Source organism: Vicia villosa, linkage group LG4 (genome assembly GCF_029867415.1).
Source record: "Vicia villosa cultivar HV-30 ecotype Madison, WI linkage group LG4, Vvil1.0, whole genome shotgun sequence".
NCBI lineage: Eukaryota > Viridiplantae > Streptophyta > Magnoliopsida > Fabales > Fabaceae > Vicia > Vicia villosa.
This window is the reverse complement of record NC_081183.1, coordinates 192,734,329-192,741,279: the sequence shown is the minus strand read 5'-3', so window position 1 is coordinate 192,741,279 and position 6,951 is coordinate 192,734,329. Positions and strand designations below refer to the sequence as shown.

Here is a 6,951-nt window from a genome sequence, read left to right as displayed (position 1 = left end):
TTTCAAATAATTCATAGAATTTCACACGGTTTTTATGAAATTTTGTATTAAAATTCACTATAAAAAATGTACTCTTTAGCCACGTGAAGTTGTGACGTAATTTTCACATGTGTAAAATAAATAAATTATGACGTGTATATCACGTCGCAATGTGTTTATAATATTAAAAAATAAAAAAAGTAACGTTTAAAAAGGGAGAGAGATTAAAAAGTTTAAGAAAAAAGGTTGTGACGTGTAAAACACGTCGCAACTCAAAATATAAAAATGAAAAATTTAAGGCGTCAGATTCGCACATGGGAGAAATTTGAATTTTTCAAAATTCAAGTTGTGACATGTAAATCATGTCGCAACATAAAATTCCAAAAACAAAAAAAACTTTTCTGATAAAGTTGACTAACAAGGAGCAGATGAGGTTGTAACGTCATTATAATCATTGGTTGATTGCGACATGAATTCTATTTCGCAAAGTTGCAACATGAAATTCACGTCGCTGATGGCGCTATTAATAATTACGCAACGTTTCCCTTCCTCAGTCTCTATTATCTCTCTCTTTCTTCTTTCAGTGTTTCCTCCTCTTCTCTCAACCCTCAACCTTCATCCCTCTCAAACTTCTTCTTCCTCCCTTCTCTCAAATTACCTCAAATCCATGTCAAACTTCTATTGAAATTCTTCATTATAAACTGTTTAAGGTATTAGCCATATTAATTTTATCTTCTTTTATTTATTAATTTTGTTTTGGTATATTTTTATTTTTAATTGTGTTTTAATTTTATTTTTTTTAGGAATAATATTTGTGTTTGAATGAGCATTTGAAGAAGATAGAGGAAGATTTTCTGGATTAATAAGAACTTTAAGAGGTATTTTTGCCATTTTATTTATTTTTTTAGATTTTACTTTATTGATTGTTGATTATTGGTTGTTGGATGATATTGAAAATAGAATATAGTTTTTATTAAAAAAATTAACTATTGTATGTTAAAATAGAATATAATTTTTATTAAAATAAATTTAAAACAGATTATGTTTTATTATAAGTTTATTATTTAAAAAGATTATATTTTATTATATGTTTATTTTTAAAAGGGATTATATGTTATCATTTATTTATCAAAACAAGTCATTATATTTTATTATAAGTTTAACAAAAAAAATTATTAAAACAGATTATTAGATAGGAATTTATTAAAACGAAATTTTTATTAAATATTTTAGAATATATATAAAACAGATTATGAAAATATTATTATTATTATTATTATTTTATATATATATATATATATATATATATATATATATATATATATATATATATATTAATAAAAAATTGTTATATATTATTAAAATATAGGCTTAATTACAGTTTTGGTCCCCCTATTTTCTCGTATTCACGAAATTGGTCCCTCTATTTTAAATTTAAACAGTTTTGATCCCCCTATTTTAGATTTAAACAATTTTGGTCACCCTTTCATACTTTTTCACTTAAAATTAACAATATTTTTACTTTTTGAATGACAAATTACTTGTAAAACATGACAAATCATAGTATATAAACTTATTAATGAATTTCATAGATAAAAATATAAGTTAATAAATAAAAAATCTCATCGATTTTCTTTGAAAAAACATGAGAGAGGGACTAAAACTGTTTAAATATAAAATAGGGGGACCAAAACTGTTTGAATTTAAAATAAGGGGACTAAATTCGTGAATCAGACAAAATAGGGGGACCAAAACTGTAATTTAGCCTAAAATATATTATTATATATTTATAATTTATAATTGATTTCAGAAATTATTTTTAAAAAAAGAATTAGTTATGTGACTTCCATGTCACTAATTAGTGACATGGAAATCACGTCGCAACTTGAAATTATTACTGACCTTTGAATTCAAGTAAATAATAAATAGTTGCGTGATTTTCATGTCACTAATTAGTGACATGGAAATCACGTTGCAAATAAAGCTGATTTTCTTAACCCACTTGTCACCCGCTCTCTTGCGACATAAATTATCACGTCACAAAAATCAATTTGTGAAGTGATTTTTCTTGTTGTGGCGTGAAAATCACGTCACTAATATGCTTTTTTGTAATAATTATAGGCTTATATCGAATATTTAAAAAAAAAATCCGATATAAACTCGTTGTTTGGATATATTTTTTTCTCATTTATAAAATTTTAATATAGAAGTAGAGAAAAGGGGTGATGCACTGACAGTGTAAAATATTTTTACACTGTCAACCAATCACCACCCATGTATTCAATTAAACCATTTTTTTAATTAAATTTTTTTTAATGACATGGCACATTTATGATTTTCTATTGGATGACAGTGTAAAACTATTTTACACTGTCAGTGCACTACCTTTTAACTCATAGAAGTATGGGGTGTACCAGATATTTAAAAAATCCGATAAGATACCCAATTAGGGTTACCCGGTATATAAAAATTTCAATATGAGCAGCGTGTTATCGATATCTTTTTTTTAAATGCTAGGCAGTAGAGTGTTTTATTTTATTTTTTGATTTTTTTTATATATTATTAACATCACAATACTATAAGAGCACAATGGATATACACTGTCGTCAAATGAAAATATAATAAATTGTCAAATCATTAAAGTATTTTTCAAATTTAAGTATGACTTGGTTGGATAGGTCGTTGATTGGTTGTCAGTGTAAAATATTTTACATTGACTGTTATCATTTTTTCTCACACTATAATATAAACATAACTTAGCATATCTTAACATAACATGGCATAACTTAACATAACATGATATAGCCTACAAAAGTGTACAATCACAATCTGACAAAATATATACATATAATCGCAACTATACAATCATATAAATACAACATAAATTATGTTGACTTTCTGACTTCTTCTAACTAATGTCTAATACATCCCGCATATGTTGTTTCACATGTTCTTGCACCTTCACTACAATTATATCTCCAGCGGTCAATGATGGGAGGCAATGGACAAATAGGTTTGAACTTCGCCGAAACCCAATGACTATTGCATTTCCGTGAACGAACCTCTGATGGTAGGTTAGTATGTAAATCTTACCTTATACACTAGCGTTGCACTCGTCAGGTTATTTGAATCTCTATCTTTCAAAGAGGTCATTTTTACCTTGGCGGCATCTGTTATTTTGTCATATCATTCACAAACAATCTATCTCTGGGTTTCAGGTGTTCTGATATTTCATGACCAACTAAATCCTTAGCTAGAACATGATTGTGAATACCACATCTAATTGTTACCTTCCAACCAATACTGCTTGATACAAATCTCAACATAAATGGACATTTTACTCTTATAATACAAGTGACTTTAGAGGAATTATGGTTCTTATAGTTTCCTCCCATCTTATAATCCAAAATAAATTTTTCCCTCCTGCCTCTTTGTCTATTTGGTGTATCAAAACATACAATAACAATGATAATACCATGTTGTCTTCTAATAGAAAGTGCCCATAATAACACTTAGATCGAGAGAGAGAGAGAGAGAAATGTCAGTCAATTAAAACATATAATGAATGAATCAATCCTAGATTCTATAACTCAATTAAAAAATTTTAAAAGTTAAATAAAACAAGTAAGTAAAACATTCAAAGCCAGTGGTGAAGAATAGGGTAAAAATGAAAATTTTTAAAATACACCAAATATAAAAAAAATGCAAAATTTTCTTTTGGGTTAGTAAAAAGTCTATCGTACTTTTAAAATACCACTATCAAAAAAAAATTTATTTTTTATTGGTTCTTTAAGAGTGAATTTTTTTTTTAAAATGTGATAAGGTAAATAATACCAAGGTTAATTTTATCATAATTGAAAATTATTGGGGTGTCTCGTAACATCCTCCTTAAATTCATACTCGCGTAGGCTCTAACATCTGTATCCATCGTTAGACTTGTGTTTAAAAATATATATATATCTAAGCACATACTCTTGTAAGCACCAAATTTTATGCTCATAAGATTATGCTTAAATATATTGAAAAATATTTCTAGAGGAAATCGATAAAATTCATCATTTTAAACATTGTTAGTGAATTAACTGGGTGGTGGATTGACATTTGTGGCTTTCGTAATGTTTACAATGATCTTGTTATGTTTAAAACTTACAAAGTTGTGAAATTTAAGAATGTGTTGTTGAGAAATTGTCACACCACAAAAATGGTTATAGGTGGAGATATGAAATTGCAATTCACTTCTCTTCAAGTGGGCCTACTTTCGAGACAAGTCGTCTGGAAGATAATCATAAGACTTAGCCTCAACAAAGAAGTATCTCCGACACCATAATTTTGGGAAACTATCCTTACATTTAAGAGGCACCCCAGGTTAAATGTAACACATACTTACATGGGGCACCTCAGTGAAGAGAGTGACCAAGTAGTACCAGTCTTTAAAATTCTTCACGCTGTCAGAGTAAACCTCAAACATCTTCTGACCCTACCTAAGGGATAGCAAGCCTTGATCCCGTGTTGATTCAGCCGGGCAACGTTGAACTTTAAAAAGGTGGAAAATGAGTTTTAATATTGACACACTTTTCTTGTATTCACACCAATACTAGAAGACTTTGACATAATCCCAATTCACCGAATGTAGTTGTAAGGAAAAGAACACCAAATGATTCAGAATTCCTATTTCAAAGTTGTTGAAAGGAAGGCAAAAACATATCAAAGAAAACAATCATTCATGAAGAGGGATAACACACCACTCATATTTGATGCACACACTTTTATCTTCTTCAAAGGAAAGTACCCTTTAGCCCGAAGGGGGACCCACCTCGATGAAAATATGGTCCAAACTACCCTTACCAACAAAGAAGGATATGAATACTAGAATTTCGGGAACTTATCCTTACATTTTAGAGGCACCACGAGTTAAATGTAACTCATACTGGCATGGGCCACCTCAGTGAGAGGAGTGACCAAGTAGTACCATTCTTTAAAATTCTTCACATTGTTGGAGTAAACCTCAAACATCTTCTGACCCAGCCTAAGGGAGAGCAAGCCTTGACCCCATGTTGAGTCATTCGAGCGACGTTGAACGTTCAAAAAGTGGAAAGGGAGTGTTAAGGTTGACACACTTTTCTTGTACTCACACCAATACTGAATGACTTTGACAAAATCCCAACTCGCCAAATGTCGTTGTAAGGAAGAGATCTCCAGATAATTCAGAATGCCTACTTCAAAGTTGTTGAAAGGAATGTGAAAACATATCAAAGAAAATAAATATTAATGGAGAGGGATGACATACCCCTCATATTTGATGCACACCTTTTTATCTCCTTCAAGGGAAAGTACCCCCTTAGTCCGAAAGGAGACCCACCAGGTGAAAATATGGTCTAAACTACCCTTACCAACAAAGATGAATACAACATCTAATATTTCTTAATCCATTCACATTACCGAGATGTCTCTCATCACATTATGTGTTCCTTGGCCATAGTTGTCCATCTCGGAATTACTGCTAACACATACAAAAAATAACGGACATGAGCATAAGTATGAGATTGAGATTCTAACCACCACCTCACCTCGCCATCTGTAGGGTTGTAGCTAAAAGCATGATGATGTGTTTTGATATAGGTATGAGCCTTTCACTCCAGTTTAAAATCATCTATAATAATGGGGTTCATCAAGGGTAACAAATGAAAAGCAAACCTCTAGTAACCTCTCTAAGAGCGAGACTATCAGCTACCATTCCATAATCGACCGCAGCCACTTCCTTCAAATCCTCTATCACCACATTCTCAAGAAACCCTAACAAAGGAAAGATAAGTACATAAGATAAAGGGACTTCGAATCATTACCTTGGAAGAAAGAAATTTGATTATTTGCGTTGAAAAAAGTTCATCAGAGAAGATTAAGTAAAGACGTTAGAGTAAATGATGATGGATGACCGTTGACAAAGAGAAGGGGCAACTACAAAGATCAGAGAAAAACTTTTGGAGTTTTAGAAATGGATAAAATATGTACATTTACCCATGAACCATTATTATATATTATTCAAGCAACCATTCGATCCTTGACAACTTGCATGGGAAAATGTGACCACATGACCGACAGTCGTGATCTCGCATCCACATCCTGAAAACGCTTGAGTACCTTAAGATAAGAGGCATCATTACCAGAAATCATAGAGCCACATGTTGCAACCTTCTAGTGAGGTGTTATGATTTACAAGGAAGACATTCAATTCACATGATTCTAATGTTATCGACATCATAGCTATCTCACACCTTTCGACCAAGTGCTGCACTAGAAGCCCACATGACAAAACTCCTTAGAATACTCGAGTACCCTTAGATAAAACAAAGGCAACATTATTTCCACTCCAACGGCTGGACGAGAGGGATTATCTATTTTCTTCCAAACGAAAGTATGTTGGGTCACTCTACCATAACTTAATTTGTCTATGTTATCATACATTTTACTTGTAATTACACCAGAAAATCATATCATAATCAGCGAACCAAAGTCATGGGACATAACAAGAAAAATCAGAAAAATAATACAGAACAACTAAATTTAGAAGTTAACTTTTGCAATATAGAATAACAAAATAGGGAAATTAACTTTCGTGTCCTCCCGAAACCAGAACACGAAGAAATAGAGCATGCCCAATTGCTCTTAGTTTAAAAAAATCTACATTCATACTTCATTAAACAACATATTATATGTTCAAATATAACAAAATCAACCTCTTATGCGTTTAACTTCAAACTAATGCATCAAAAACAAAAAGCAAAAAAAAAAGAAAATGAAAAACTTACCAAATGCGAGAATTCGAAGATTTTCGATTGAATGGAGTGAAGTATATGTTGATTGATGTCCTAAGCTTGAATGTGATGCAATAGAAGTAGCGATAAAGCTTAAAAAATAATGGAAGAAATCGATGGTTCCATTTATTTCTCTGATGATTTCTATATCCATGATGTC

General features: G+C 30.9%; 1 long non-coding RNA gene across 1 annotated transcript; it reads left to right on the top strand.

The window, feature by feature from the left end:
• Nucleotides 1-557: 557 nt before the first annotated feature.
• LOC131594169 (uncharacterized) lies at nucleotides 558-5,296 on the top strand. The gene is made up of 3 exons (XR_009281297.1): nucleotides 558-689; nucleotides 783-857; nucleotides 2,962-5,296. It is a non-coding gene; the product is annotated as an uncharacterized LOC131594169 (long non-coding RNA).
• Nucleotides 5,297-6,951: the final 1,655 nt, after the last annotated feature.